This window comes from Pinus tabuliformis, chromosome 5_2, assembly GCF_031772625.1.
Source record: "Pinus tabuliformis cultivar Carrire ecotype Pingquan chromosome 5_2, CPIR1, whole genome shotgun sequence".
In the NCBI taxonomy this organism is placed as follows: domain Eukaryota; kingdom Viridiplantae; phylum Streptophyta; class Pinopsida; order Pinales; family Pinaceae; genus Pinus; species Pinus tabuliformis.
In genome coordinates this window covers 71,922,013-71,938,863 of record NC_142306.1, presented here as the reverse complement: position 1 = coordinate 71,938,863, position 16,851 = coordinate 71,922,013, and positions in this window count along the sequence as shown.

The following is a 16,851-nucleotide window of genomic DNA, read 5'->3' as shown; positions in this document are numbered from 1 at the left end:
CTATTTTTCTTTCCAACCTAAATGCCTTCTCCAATGAATTAGGTTACCAAAGACGAACCTCATGTTGGATGTTATCCTTTAAAGTCCCTATGAACACATCAATCCTATGCTCCTCTGAAATATCTTTTACCGTTATATTCAATTTTTGGAAGTCCTCAATGTGCTCCATCATTGAAACCTTTTGTTTGAGACTTATCAGTTGGCTAAAAAAGGTGTTGCTTTTTGTATCCTCATTTTTTGCTATCATTTCTTCCGTAAAATTTCCCAAGTGACAATTTTTTTACGAGAGCAAATCCATCGATACCATACAAACTAATTTGGTTCCAAATATAAAGTTGCAATGCATACCTTTTGTGTGTTTGCACATTATGGAGATCAAAATATTGCTCCATTTGTAGTATCCATGTTAAGGGATCCTTGCCATGAAAATTCCTCATATCGATATTTGGAACATGGTGGGTCTTCAATCCAACGTTAGAGTCTATGAAATCATGATTAACATTTATTTTTTTCTCATCATGAGTTTCCTTTACTACCCTTTCGCCATTAGTAAGCATTTATTGTAGCAACTTTGTCAAATATTTCTTCAAATATTCCATGTTTCCTTTAATTTTTTCTTCTATACCATCAATCTTAACTTCCACAACCTTTGAATTCCTTCAAACTAATTTTTCAACCAAACTTATGCAAAACTTTAAAACAACTACACACCTTTTTTCACTTTGTAGGAGCTCGATATTGAATCTATTGTATCTTTGTAATTTCAGATCTCCAAGGTATGAAATTACGTCTTGATGTAGCCCTTTGAGTCCTCTATCTAACTCCACAAGTCTGATTAAGATTGGATTCTCCAAGGAGGTGTTATGCTAAATCTCTCACGCTTACATGTTTATAGATTGGTTCAGTAAAGTGAACTTGTACGAAGTTCCACGTGTAATTGTTTTGACCTTAGGACCTGAAACCAATCTAAATAAAACTACATGCTATCCTCATTCTGTAACTTTTTACGAAATTGAAATCTAATGCCCAGAGAGAAATTAATGACGATGTTCCCCCGATCATATGTTTGGGATGTAATTCGGGAGGCTGCAAAAATCCTAAATGTCTTGTACCATATCGCCAAACATATAGTGAAACAAGATCTGAAATTAGGGTCTGAGCTTTTAATTTCAAAGTCTGAACCTTTGTAGAAAAAATATTATAGCGACAAATACCACGATGACCTATTTGCAATGGAATTATGTAGTTTGCAAAAACCCTAACTTCCTCAGATCATATCTCCGAAAATATAGCGAGAAAAGATTTGAAATTCAAACCTAAGGTTCAAAATTATTTCAGCTCAAATGGGGTTTTGTTTTAACTTCTGAAACTTCATAGAGAAAAATTTATATAAAAAATTCCACGATGACATGTTTGGAGTAGCGAAACCCTAGAATCCAAAGCTCTGATACCAAAGGTTATGCAACTAGCTCATAAAATAGAAGAAAAGATAGATCAATGACTTCAAAATCAGCCTCTTCGAGGGAGAAACCTCCTTTACATTACACAAATGAATGATTCTTGGATGATACAAATGACAAGGCTTCCTTTCTATATATAGGATTCTAAGGGGTCCCAATACAATCAGAGCCTACATAACAATAATATTGTAGGGGCACAACAATAACAGTAGTGGGCTTCTATGGGGCATAATAATAACAACATGGGGACTATATGGGCACAATAATACAATAAGGGGGTTGCACTAATAACAATAAGGGGTTACAATAGTAGTATAGGGACCTAACAAAAACATTGAGAGGATTTCCATGCATCATATCGATGAGCCTGGATACTGACCCAATATAACAAAAATGCATCTTGAATATGGACAGGTGTGTCCTTTAACATACACGCCGGGTCTAGCTAAGGGAAATCTATGCTGGGACATGCAGCCAAACTGGAGTACTTATAGAGAACCCATCTTTGGTCAAGGAATACTTGAGGTGAGACCTAACATCCATATTAAAATATCCATTCCAACCTTATACTTGGTAAGATAGCCACCAACTTATATTCTACAATTTTCCTTTTTCTTAATAATAGGAGAAACTTATCATGTTCTCCAAATGTCTTTGGATATGTGTTGTGGGTACAAAATTCAACTCACTCCTTATGGACATGGCACCAGAATAAAGATGCATATGGGAGTGTAGGCAACCAAATCTATATTGTTAGAGGCCTCTAAAAGTGTTCTCACATTCACAAGGCTAAAGATTGAAAAAATGAAGATGCCTATGTGAATGTCACACTTATGTGAAGTTATTGTTTAATTTGGTAACACCAAATTTAGAAGGACTTGTAATAAAGCATGCATCAAAGCTATGAAAAATAGGAATAAGGAGGATGATCTAGTTATCCTAGCGGAGAAATCTAGATGCGTTTCTTAGGGAGCATATTGTTCTCCAACAACATATTTGTTCATATTTTATGTTGTGCTGATGAGTTGGAATTTTATTATATGCTTACACATTTTTAATATATACAATTTTACCAAATCTCTTTACACATTTGTAATATAATTTCAAGTGAAAGTGGCACATAAATATTAGGAAAACTAACTCGCATTAGAGGCATAATTATTGATATGAACTAAAGAGAGAATGTTGGAGTTGATGTGGAAGGAGTTGGACCTATCACGTTAATTGAGAGTAAATATGACATCATAGTAGACATCCTTGAGACACTTGTGAAGATGTAATATCCCCCATGTCTAAGGCTCCACTCTCACAATAGATCTAATGAGTAAAAAGTGAAAAGGACTTCTAAATTGATCACTCTCACCTGAATAAGTACAACATCAAGAGGGTTAGTCAGAGGATGATTCGCCTTGACCAGTGGAATTTCATCTACCACTTCGAGTATAATGTGTTATTCCCCTTTTTAACTAAAGAAACCCATACTAGACTTCTCTATATCTAATCCCCCAATACTAAAATTATCCTACTTCTCTTTAATGGTGGGCCTTCCCCTTCTAGAGGAAGGTGTTTAAATATTCAAGACGGATATCTTGATGAACATATTTGTTTAATTAATGAAGCACGAAGAACCTATGAAAAACTAAACTCGAACTATATAACATACCCTTAGAAAAGCTAAGAATAAAATGAAAACCAATGGATGTAAGGGCATTATGGAGATTAAACTGGCACGATGAGGGCCTAGGTTTAGCCAATGAAGGTAACATAAATAATTACACCAACCTCCCTATACAATACTTTACTGGCATAAGTGACATATCGAGTGTCATGGAGCATCACCCCCTACTAGTACTAATCAATTAATGTAATTCCTATCTATTGTAGGTACTTCTTATGTGTAGTCACCTAAGTAGGTTTCCTACTGAATGGGAACTTAGTTACTACTTCACAATCAAAAGATTGTGGAAGAAGTCATGGCTTAGGAGTATACATCTGGGAAAAAACTAAGCTAATATGTCAAAGCTATGGGGAGAGCTAAGATGGATGCATAATACCTAAAGTATATCTAAGTCAAACTAGGGGGAACCAAAGATGGATAAATGAAACCCTTTTGAATACATGTCAAAGTTCAGGGGAGACCATTTTTTATACATGTCAAAAATTTAGGGGGAGACCCTTTTACATTTTTTCCTAGCCAATCAAGATGAGCACACATCAACTTGTCTTAGAAAATAGTGTGTGCCATGTTAGCTTAAGTGCATGCCATATTAGATTAAGCCAATATTTGCTAACATGTGCCATGTTAGCCTAAGCTAAGATTCACAGAAAATAGTTATAAATAATATTGGTGAGCACATTAGAATGCATCATAGTGTGGATCAAGATACTGAAGAAGTTTTAGGAATAAAGAAGTAGGGTATAAGAGGAGTTTATGTGACTACACGATGAAGGGCCAAAGTAAAGAAGAAATCTAAGGAAGAAGAGCAGAGTAGAGGATTGAGGAGAAAATCATATGAAATTTTGAAGCTTGAGATAGGAAGCATGAGGTTTGAGGGAGTGTTATAGACATTTTTGGGCACTGCAACCCCAATCATAAATGTCCATAAACCAAGGGCTCTTAAGTCCCTAAAAGTTTTGTTCCAACCCCTAAAAGAACAAGGTCAGCTGATTACATCATCTCCCAGAAGTTCTCCATGAAAAACTACTCAGAACTGGTCAAAACTCGACCATCTCACCTGCTCCATGGTCAAAGTGCGCTGCATCCCACCTAAATGCACATGGGAGGTGCGATGCATACTGAAAAGCCCTTCTGTGGGGTGCGATGGGTGAGAGTGGACAAATGGCAGGGTCAATCTGTGAGGTGGACGATCATGGAATCTTCCAGAAACTTCTCTTGTGACACTTGCCTCTTTTCATTCGCCCAGGGATGAGTAAGAGATCATCAATCTCCAAGTGGAATCAAGAACTATCAGAGAGAGGACACTAATCAAATGTCAAAAGCTAACTCACCCCCCTTGCAAACATCTATATATGGATCCCTCATCCCAGAGATCCAGAGGCTAGAATTTTGTATCTTGTAAGGAAGTGCTACTGGTTTCTTGGTGTAATATCATAGTGTTGGGTGATCTAAGCTTTTCATGAGGTGAAGAAGGGCTTTCTTGCTGAGAGGATGACGTTGGGTCATAATAATTGGTTGTGATCCTCTTTGCTATTCTTGATTATTAATAAAGCTATTCAAGTTTTCCTCCACATTCTTGTATGATTGATGATATATGCATTTGTGTGGTCAATATATATCTTGTCCTATATTGTTTATGATGGTAGATCTATGTTCTTGGATAGTGTTATGCTGCTTTGATTCTATAGGTGCTCTTTGAAGCTGGGTAGACGAGGAAGCAAGTGGCAAAGATCTATCAGAAGGGAGAGGAATCAAGCAAGGAGCCAAGCGCAAGACAGAGGTTGGTCTCCTTCTTTCCCCTCTTATCTACTTCTCATAAAGGAAAACGAAAGTAGTTTTAGTTTGTTTGTTTCTAAGGTAGCTACCAGCCTTAGTGGGACTAGCAGCTCTGCATAGACACTAGATTTCCCGATAACAAAATGGCGACTCCACTGGGGAGCGAATAGATTGTTTGTTTGTCTATATTTGTTTGATTTATAAACTTACAGACGGAGCCTGAAGTCAAGCCAGCTAGCCTTCGAACTGCATTTTCTATGCAAGTGCAAAGTAGATCAATGCTGCTTCAATCTATCTCTGGGTTTTGTTTATGAATTGAAAATTTGATTTACAAGCTCCCTAATTGCCCTTGTGGTGGCTCTAGTAACCTCCTTATATCTACCCCTGTGATTTATTTACTGATTACCACTTGCTCGGCCTAAATCCCTGAACTGAGCTGCAAACTGTGACCCGGAACCCAGTTGAAGTCTCCTCCCTGGACCATCGCATTGTCTCTTCTTTGAAATCTAGATGCATCACACTTCTCGTGTGTAGTAGGTGCGCTGCATCTCACTTTCCCTGTGTTACAGGTGCGCTGATTAGACAAGACCTCTTCTACTCTTAGATTTTGGTTTCTGTGTTCACTCTTTTCAACTCTATTCAGGAGTTTTGCTGTCTGTAGTCAGTATACCTCTGTTGGAACCCCCTTCCTTACCATTATTCCACATCCATTGCGCAAAGAACCGTAGATGATTTTATGTATTTTGAGCCATTTTCAGTTCTCTTCTATAAAGAAGTAGCGTAATTGAACTATCGTTTCTTTATTTGAAAGTGTCGCAAGTGTCATTTTCAGTCATAAAAGAGAATCCGATTGTTCTTGATAGTCGATTACACTATTACTCTTGAATTTGATTTGAATTAGTAGTTTTTCAAGTGTCAAAAGCAAGTTTTCAATTCCAAATCACAAAGTGTCGTCATTGTCTTCATTTTGTCTTGAAAAGAAGCTTGTTAGTAATGTCGCTTTGAAAAATAATTCAGATTTGCGCTTAGCTTTCTTTTTATCATTCACACATTAAGAAGGCTGAAAACAAATACATGCATGTGCATTTGCATTTAGACTGTTTGTTGGTTTGATTTAGGACAGTGCATATAGTGTGTGATCTCTACTCTATGTTGAAAGAATATCATCTCTCTTTCTTTAGTAGCTAGGATTTTCATTGCAAAAGAAGATTAAACGATTGTTTATCATATTAGATTGCATTTTAGGAAATTGTATATCTACATCACATGGTGAACCTGAAAGGAAAATTTCTTAAGCAAGATCAACTGTAAAATAAATTTAATGAATCTAAAAATGTTTTGGAACCTAACGCACAACATTTAGCAATCTAGGCTAGAGACGTATTCCGGCATCGTAAAGCCTGGTAATTGTTGTTTTCATTGTTGGTTGGGTGATTCCTCCACTTTGAGACAATAAGTGCCAGTACGGACTTGTGGTCCCACGTACTGTCGAGTATATATTGGGAGACCACAATAGGCTTTATCATTTATCCATAGGAAGCCATGTCTGCCGCCCTATCAATCGCAATGCACTGAACACAGCATTCGGGAAGATTGACTGTCGTACCGTAAAAAGTATTCTGCAGTTTTGTGATTAGTTTGGTAATCCCTCTGTCTATATTTCCAGAGTAGTCTCTTTCGTTCCTTTTTAGACTCCTTAAAGGAAAAGGTCCATCTGAGTGCTTGTCACTTCAAGCTCATTAAAAATCGAAGGCGACTAGAGTCATCTTTTGTTTTTTCTCGACTCTTAAAAATTGAAAAAACAAGTTGTGTCAAAGCGTCTAAAACTTATTTTAATCGGGATAAACATCACCTTTCCTATGTTGGTCTTAGGTTGAGAAAAATGGAGTCCACCAACCAAGGATTCCCCCTTGGAGGAAATCCTAGTCCTTTCTCCTCTTGGGGAGATGTTGGTGCACCCCATATGGCCACATTGTCACTTCCAGGATTGACAATCAGCTTGCCCGTATGGCTCTTCTCGACCTCTGTTGTTCAGAACACCGTGATTCCTGAACAATCAAATCAGCAACTAAATGATACCAGAGTTGCCCCCAAACCTGCTACTTCGTCCAATTCTCCCTCTCCTCCTTCCTCTTCGCTTGATGAAGCTGGTAAAACAAAAAATCAAGTAACCAAGAAGAAGAAGGAGAAGAAGAAGAAAGAGAAAAAGAAGGAGCCAAAGACGAAAAAGGGCAACCAGGCATCGTCTAGCAAAAATCCACACACTGCACCGTCCAGGCCTAAATCTCCATGTGTCATTTGCAAAGGAGACCACTATCATCGAGATTGTCCTTGCATCCCTCGGATCTTAAGGGACTGGTCTCCTCATTTGCACAATCCGGTGTCATCAACCTCTAATGATCATGTTGAAAATACACCGTCAACTAGTGAAAGTGAAGCCCCTGGACAAAAAGGAAAATGTAAATTTCCTTGTAAACTGTGTGAAGGTGATCATGCCGTCCACCATTGTCCCTTCTTAAACAAGGCTAAAAGAGTTTTGGACGACCATCTGGTTTCACCGTTACAACTTCCTCTTGGATATAAGAAACTCTTGCCGAGTTCGTCACTAGTTGAAAATCCGGCTGACAGGCCATTATGGTCGGCCGAAGCATCTATCATTGAAGATAAACCATCTGAATCCACACCAGACGAAAGTCAAAAGGTCGAGGCGGCAATTGACCCGGTCTTACCTTCAGAGGATCCATCTTCAGATGATACAGTCACCGGAGAGAACAAGAACGACACCGTCCAAATTCTCTTCGTAAGCATAGACTCCGATGAACATGGGAGCAGTCTACCCGTTCCTTTACCGCAGGAAGGAAGTTCGTCAGAGTCGTATCTGGCCATCTATTCGGTCCCACCTCTAAGCAACCTAGTTGTTTCCTTTGATTGGAATCTACTAGGCAGACCCCGCTTACCGGCTAGTGTACCATTTTGAATCATTGCTCAAATATATAGAATGGTCATGGCTGGTACCATCATAGATGAAGGGGCTTCTGTGAGTATCCTTTCCTCAACTTCTTGGAAAGCACTTGGTTCGCCATCGCTTTTTCCTGAAATGAGAAATCTAATAGGCTTTGACAAAGGAACTAGTCGACCATTAGGGATCCTTCCCAATGTGCCGATAACATTGAGAAGGAAAACTATTCACATGAACATAATCGTAGTCCAAGGACCCCTGGATTATAATCTACTCCTTGGACGCGACTATATTTATTGCATGGGAGCCATTGTCTCCTCACTCTTTAGAGTAATGTGTTTTCCGCATGAAGGAAGAGTGGTCAAGCTCATAGACCAGCTTTCATTCCCTGGTTCACACATAGCAAATAGTCAAATACCATCCCTGAATGGTCTTTTCACGCAAGGAATGTCTCATCAATCCCCAGTCCATCCTCCAGATGAGCGCGAGTGGTTCGGAGGACATTACTGAAACCCTGGGGGCATGCACCCTGTCCTGTTTTGACAGGAAAACCTTGGGTATAGGGTAGGTTTCTGTGAAGGATATATGACTAGTTTATGAGATTAGACTGGAATAAGATTCCTTCGTCAAAGTTATGTGAGTGGATCCAGTTGTGCCACTCACCTTTGTTTATTTCGGTAGACATCACCGAGGAAGTGTTTTGTCTGAAGTATGGATAGAACAGTCTTTGGTAACCCGGAAATTTTTCGCTATACTCAGGGGCATGCAAACCTTTTGGCGTGCAAGCGAAGAGCGACCATTTATTTTTTAAATTTGTAGGTCCTCTAACCCTTTAAACTCGTAGGATTGGTCGTTTCCTAACTTGCATAAAGAAAGGATGCGGGCAAAGCTTTGAAAAAATTCCATTTTAAATGAGACATCCTTATTATATGACTAGATTGAGCAGTTTTAACGCGGAATTCAAGCTCGTTAAAAAATAAACATAAGCAACGAGCAAATGTTCCCCCAGAGTTTAAGCTAATTAAAAAATGAACCAATTTCCTGTAAATAACCATCGTGAATGCATTATCATCAGCCTTTTAAGCCTTGGTCATGTTCTCATCATCACCTCCACTCTGTATTGGCCGATCATTCACCTCCATTTGATTGTTTACCCTTTTTGAGGAGCCGCTGTGAGATGTGATCCTGTTAGCCATCCTTGTGACACTTCCGTGATTGGAAAATTCCAAACCTTACCCGGAATTAGCTGCTACCCAAATTTATCACTCGTTCCTCAAAAAATGAGTCTCCTTTAAGCTCTTTTCAACTGACTCGTAAAATATGAAAAGATTGCCGAGTAATTGGCCTCTCCAACTCGTTAAAGTGACCGGAAGTGCTATCCCTCCTTTAGATTTTAATCTTTTTGGACCTGAGGGATTATTACACAAAAAGATCGAGCACTTGTTTTGTTCGGCTCGTAAAAAGTACCGAAAATTCATCCCTTTTGTATTGTTTTATACTTTTTCAGACTTAAGGGATTATATGACGAAAAAGGATTATTGGAGTTTTCTTTACATCCCTTTTCAGACTCTCTAAAATTGAAAAGGACCGAGTTATCTTTGTCGTTAAACTCGTTAAAACCGAATAGCGACAAACTTGTCCATACAGACAAGAACGAGTTTCACTATCGCTAGGCTCGTTAAAACATAGCGATGGGTTTGCCTGAATGGTAGATTTTAGAACAAGCATATGTTATCCTCCTCAAGCTTGACAAAAATAAAGAGGTACTGGTCAGCAATGACTGGGGAAAAGTTCGGAAGAAAACTTGAAAAAACTTTATTGGTAGCAAGTCGCTCTTGAACATGACACTTTCACTCCGCATCCGAGTCGGGTTGGGTTGTTCCATTCACTGGTCATATCACCATGGGTCCGTCACACCATCCACATTTGGGGTTAACGCTACCAATCCATCATGTCAATGTTGCCGATATGTTCAAGAGAAGTTGCTCAGAGAATTCACCTGTGTCTCATCCACTGCAATACATTTACGCTCCATCCTTTCATGACCGCCACCCTGAACCTTATGTCATCAAATCGTTTTCACCTCCATTAAAATCATTTGATCCGTTCCATGTAATTGATGTGGGATTCACTAAGGCCCTCCTATGATGGATCGCTTCTTGTCGACATCAGCTCGTTATCCAGGAAGTCGATCTAGGAACAACCCTTTCAGTACTTTGAAGCTTGCATGCCTCAATGGCAAGTTTCTCACTTCCGGCGACAGGTTTACATCAATGGCCTTCGACCGAAAGATTTTGCGTGGTGTTCGACGCCAAGTCCCTTATTAACACCACGTGAATTTTACTATAGTACCTTGAGGGTCATCATCATTATCGGTGATTCCTCTTGCACCTGTTAACAGCTTACATCATTGGCTGGTAATCATGCGATGTCTTTCCATGTTCGATTCCAGAACATCTCTCACATGGATCGACTTGTATTTTGAGTGAAGATCGAACGAGATTGAAGACCCCGGATCTAGTTTCATCCATCTAGGCTGCAATATATATTCAGGAAAATAAAGACATCAAATGTACATCATTACTGCATAGATAATCATCCAATCCAAGGGATGATGGCTCTACCAGAATCATCAGTCTGCACTCAGACGCTTGTCTGTCTTATGTACATAAAAATGAATTTATAAAGCTGAGCATGGGAATGCCCGCCTCAGCTAGATCATGAAAATATTATGAAGATAATGTATTGTATTGTATCTTATTATAGGCCGCCTTCCAGCTTGAAAACACTTCGGATCCTCATGATAAAGCATTTCACCCGACATCAAAAGATTAACAACTTCATGCTTTAGGGGGAAAATGTTATAGACATTTTTGGGCATTGCAACCCCAATCATAAATGTCCATAAACCAAGGGCTCATAAGTCCCTAAAAGTGTTGTTCCAACCCCTAAAAGAACAAGGTCAGCTGATTACATCATCTCCCAAAAGTTCTCCATGAAAAACTACTCAGAACTGGTCAAAACTGGACCATCTCACCTGCTCCATGGTCAAAGTGCACTGCATCCCACTTAAATTCACACGAGAGGTGCAATGCATACTAAAAAGCCCTTCTATGGGGTGCGATGGGCGAGAGTGGACAAGTGGCAAGGTCAATATGTGAGGTGGAGGATCATGGAATCTTCCAGAAACTTCTCCTGTGACACTTGCCTCTCTGCATTTGCCCAGGGATGAGTAAGAGATCATCAATCTCCAAGTGGAATCAAGAACTATCAGAGAGAGGACACTAATCAAATCTCAAACGCTGACTCACCCCCCTTGCAAACATCTATATATGGATCCCTCATCCCAGAGATCCAGGAGGCTGGAATTTTGTATCTTGTAAGGAAGTGTTGCTGGTTTCTTGGTGCAATATCATAGTGTTGGGTGATCTAAGCTTTTCATGAGGTGAAGAAGGGCTTTCTTGCTGAGAGGATGACGCTGGGTCAGAACAATTGGTTGTAATCCTCTTTGCTATTATTGATTATTAATAAAGCTATTCAAGTTTTCCTCCACATTCTTGTATGATTGATGATATATGCATTTGTGTGGTCAATATATATCTGGTCCTATATTGTTTATGATGGTAGATCTATGTTCTTGGATAGTGTTATGCTGCTTTGATTCTACAGGTGCTCTTTGAAGCTGGGTAGACGAGGAAGCGAGTGGCAAAGATTTATCAGAAGGGAGAGGAATCAAGCAAGGAGCCAAGCGCAAGATAGAGGTTGGTCTCCTTCTTTCCCCTCTTATCTACTTCTCATAAAGGAAAACGAAAGTGGTTTTAGTTTGTTTGTTTCTAAGGTAGCTACCAGCCTTAGTGGGACTAGTAACTCTGCATAGACACTAGATTTCCCAATAACAGGGAGGATTTGTAATTTGGGGTGAAAATTAGGTGAAATATTAAAAATTATTGAGGAAAGCTAAAAATTCCATTATAATGTGAAAGTTGTAGAAAAAACAAGGTACACTTTGAAACGGGAACTGATACTGTTACCCGTTTCGTAGAGATAGCAAAAAAGTGCCCTGATTTTGAAAAGGGGTGATGCAGAACACACATGTTTTTTTTAGAGCATAGTTTTTGGCACTTTAATTTTTTTATGTACATTGTGTTTTAGAATGGTAGTGTTTTTCATGCTGATTTAAAAAAGTGGTAATTCTGCATCAGACCCTTTTTTTAAAAGACATATTTTTTGACTTTAAATTTTCTAATGTATGAAATGTAAATAATTATTTTGTAAATTTAATAATTTTTGAAGTGATTGTTTTCTTAACATTTTCTTGTTTTTATTTTAATTTTAATTTTTTTGTAGTGAGGTTTTAATCGTTTTGCTTTTTTAAAGTAGAAGGTCGATATTTTGAATTTTCAATATTCTACATATTTATACATCTTTAATTAATTTTTCAATCCACATGAAATAATTGTTTCTAAAAGACAATATTTTTTAACAATGGACATAAAAATAATTGTTTTGATAGTTTTTTGTTTGTTTGTTTGTTTGTTTGTTTGTTTTTTTTTTTTTTTTTTTTTTATGAATTTCATGTCAAAAAATAATAATAATCACTTTTTTTTTTCAAAAAGTAATGATTAACTTAAAAATTAATGCGAAAATCACATATTACAAATATTGAGTGCATAACAGTATCAGTTCCCATAATCAGAATCGAATAACCACTGCCTAACTACCCATGGGGGTGGCTATTCGATTCTCGGAATAGAATACCCACCACCCGACCACCCCTACGGGTGACCGAGCGGTGGCCATCTAATTCTGAGAATCAAATAGCCACCACCTGGCCACCCCTACGGGTGGTTGGGCGGTGGCTATCCAATTTCGAGAATCGAATAGCCACCCTGATGGGAAATCGGGCAATGGCTATTCGATTCCGAGAATTGGATAGCCACCCCCCAAAAAAAGTGTTATTCGAGCATCAACACTTTTTGTTTTAAGGCTGTTTTTTGCACAATTTTTGCACATAAAAATTCGGTTTTACTGGCATTTTTTTAAAATGTTGAAAATTAACCCTAAAAAAAAAAATCCATCGTTCTATTATCAGCACTTTTCATTTTCAGGCTGGTTTTTGCACAATTTTTGCACAAAAAATTCGTTCTCACTGCCATTTTTAAAACATGTTCAAAATTGACCCTAAAAGAAAACCATCGTTCGAGTATACACACTTTTCATTTTTAGCACTGTTTTTCATGTTTTTTCGGGGTTTTTTGGGTAGAGTTCTCGTTTTGGGTTTATAGACTTTCCCATTTCAAACTTTACATTGTTAAAACCAAAAGTCGTGGAGCTCACTATGCAAATTAACGGATAGACAATTTATTGGCAACACCAAACCTTTGGCATATCAAAACCTTTATAAAAGTTGTATTTTCTAGAACACCAATATCTTAGTATAGATAAGCCCCTACTTACACCCCTTGTTGTGGAAGTGTTTGACATTAGCACTTATAGCCACAAGCCCTATGCATATTGGACTTTTGATTAAAGATAATTTTTGTAGTTTTTTGATAGTTTTATATATTAACTCCTACTCATAGCGCTTGTAATGAGGGGGTTTAAGGTGTATATCATGAGGGCTAACTACCCTCATCATATTTCCATATAAGTGTTATTTCAAAAGGAGAAGAATCAAGGATTTGCCAATATTTGAACCTCTTTAGTCACAACCCCTAGTGTTAATACACCATTGTTCACCTGCTATGGATTTGAAGGGATGTGCAAGATTAAATAATTGCTAATGCTTAGTTGTCAAATCATAACAAATAGAAATGAATAAAATTCCTTAGTTGTCCTTTATATGTGAAGATAATTGAGGCCTATGAATTATTCTGTTTCAAACATTGGACTTCATGTCTAGATGTTTCTTGAAGAGGAACAAAATGCTTCCAGAAAACCCCCAACTTGGTTAGTTGTAAATGAGACAAACAATTTATCTGTTTCTTACACCTTAGGAATTTTGATTTTGAAACCACAGGTTGTAGTTTTTAGTCAACGTCTTCTAGATGGCGCACATGTTTGCACCATGCCAAAACTTACCTGGGTGATAAAGCCACATTTTCTCTTGGAAATAGTGTGTGGCTGCCTATACTATTTTCTAAGTTACCAAGTTTCACAAAAGGGTTCAGATACAGATCCATCATGTTTTTGAAAAGACACAATCTGGATCTCTCATGAATAAATCTCTAGGGGCTAAGCTCTTTTGGATATTCTACTTAGATAAGGATAATCTTTAGGGAACATTATTGAGAAGCATGTAGAAAATATGACAATATGACACTAGAGAGATTTTATTGCTAATTGATTCATGTCTGGTCTATTATTTGGAATTTCTTGAAATCTTGTGCTGAGACCATCAAACCATAGAAGTGTGACTCTTTGAAGACTCTAAATTCTTCTCCACTTTGAGTTGGGAAAATTACTCAATTCATACTCATCCCTAGACTCTTCTATCATTAGCTAGCATCTAATACCTCCTTTGGACTCAACTGGAAGGCGTTTCTTTTATTTTCCATTTCCATTTCTACTAGGTCAAATAACATGATAAATGAAGACTACATTTTATTTCAGGCTATGCATCATGTTTATCATGCATTTCTTCTATGGTCTTAGAATCAAGATCTTGAAGATTATTATTTTTTTTTTTTACTTTCCTTCTACCTAATATAATGGAATGTAAATACCAAGTAGGAAATGATAACATCAAAGTTATATAATTTACTGCCTAACGTTTGTTTTTTGCCTAGTAGTATATCATTGTTTTAAAAGAATTAACCCATCTTGACACTAAAAAAAAGGCTTGTATGAATGATGGTTAACATACATTGAATGGTAAATCTAGAAAGGATGGAATTCCTTATCGTACACATGTTTTCTTGTCAAAATACCTTTCCCATTTTGTTCTGTTTTGATTATAGAGATTATTATTTCTACCTTTGTTTCGATATCTTCCAATGTAAGATAAGTTGATTAATCTATCAAAGAAATTTATAACTGGCAGTCTTTAGAATCAATAAACCTACACATGGCTACCCTTGGAAAGAAATCTAGGAAAGTCTTCCATAATCTTGGAAAGAGATCTAGGTTCTTCAAGCTGCTATCTGTGTCTTAATGCTAAGGAGTCAACAGATAATGAAATTTCAACTCTTTGAATATTTTAAAGTCTTCTTGGTCTAAGCTAGGAAAAGTACTCGACTCATACTTAGCCCTAGAGTCTTATATCATTTATTGGCAACTATTACCCTCCTCTGGACTAAATTGAAAGGCATTTGTTTTATTTACCATGTACATTACTAATAGGTCAAATGTCATGATAAATGTAAGCTTCATTTTAGTTTAGGCAATGCATAATGTTTTTGATGTATTTCTCCCGTGCTCTCAGAAACAAGATGGTGTTTAAGATTATTTAAAAAAAAAATCCTTCTTTATGCCTAATATGATGGAATGCAAATGGAAAGTAGGAAATGACAATGTCAAATTCATAGACTTCACTTCTTGAAGTTTTTTTATTTGAAATATCTCTCAGTGTTTTAAAAACATTGACCTATCTTGGTACTAAATAGGAAAAGACTTGTATTAATGATTCTTAACATACATTGAATGGTGAAGCAATAAGGAATGGAATTCCTTACCTTATATTTATGGTTTTGTTGTCAAAATACCTTTCCCATACTAATTTGATTTGATTCTAGAGACTATTCTTTCTATCTTTGGTTAGCTAACACTTTTTTTTGGTTAGTTTCTCATCGTAATTGTTTAACTCAGGGTTTTTTCTCAAAGAATATTTCTAGTTCTGTCAAGATGAAATATGTGCTTTGACACTGAGGAGTCAGAAAATCATTTTCATATCCACCATGATTTTCCCAAGGAGCTTTGGTCTTGGTCCTTATCAATTTTTTATTTTCGCTGGGCAGGATTATTCCAAATGTAGGGCTTACTATCATGGCTAAAAATGTGGAGGACTAATTCGATCTAATATGGAGTATGGTCTTGCCATCATTACTTAGAATATATGGTTAGAAAGGAAAAGAAACATATTCCAATACAAATATCAAACTTAAGAGAGAATAATTAATCAAGTAGAAGCCCTTATAACTGATATTTTGGCATTTAAAAGAATGTCCTTCCACCCCACAAGATTTGTGGGTTTCTTGGAACAGTCTTTTGTGACATATTTCCACAAATTTGTTGAAGGCTTGGAATAAACTATGTTTATTCTAAAATTTTAAGAACATGGTTGAAAACAATATTGTTGCTATTACGCAAGATAGAGATATCCAACAGTTCACCAAAAGGGGATTTTAACTTGATCAAGGCCAAAGGGAAATTACTAATGGTTGGAGAAAACTAATCATAATTGGGGTTGCATTTGACAAATATTTAACTTTAATTCAAACTAAGACTTTAAAACTGGCCTATCATTTTTTCAACATGTTGCAATTTAATCTCCAAAAGAGGCCACTTTGTGATAAACATAACCCCCTTGTAAACCTTTTTTCAGATAACTATTAAGAAAACCACACTTATTCTTAACTTGAAAGGAACCAACTACAATATATTTCCTATATATACCTTTCAACCTAATTAGCTTTCCCAAAGTCTAAAGAATAAGAGAATGGATAGTACCAAAACGATGGATAATGTTATGTCTTTATTATTTACTCAATTACAATGAGAATAACTAATCATAACAGTTTTCCACACCAATGTGACTATATGCCCTGATTGAAACAAAAAGTCTAATCAAGCAACACCAATATCCTTATAAATGGCAACAATGCCATGGAATGTCATTGGAACATCTAGCTTGTTATAAATTTACATTAAATACTTGCATGAAATGGTATGTGACCAAAATCAACTGGCTTTGAAATTCACATTGATATATATATATATATATATATATATATAGATTTTGGTTTCATAGTTATTGTCTA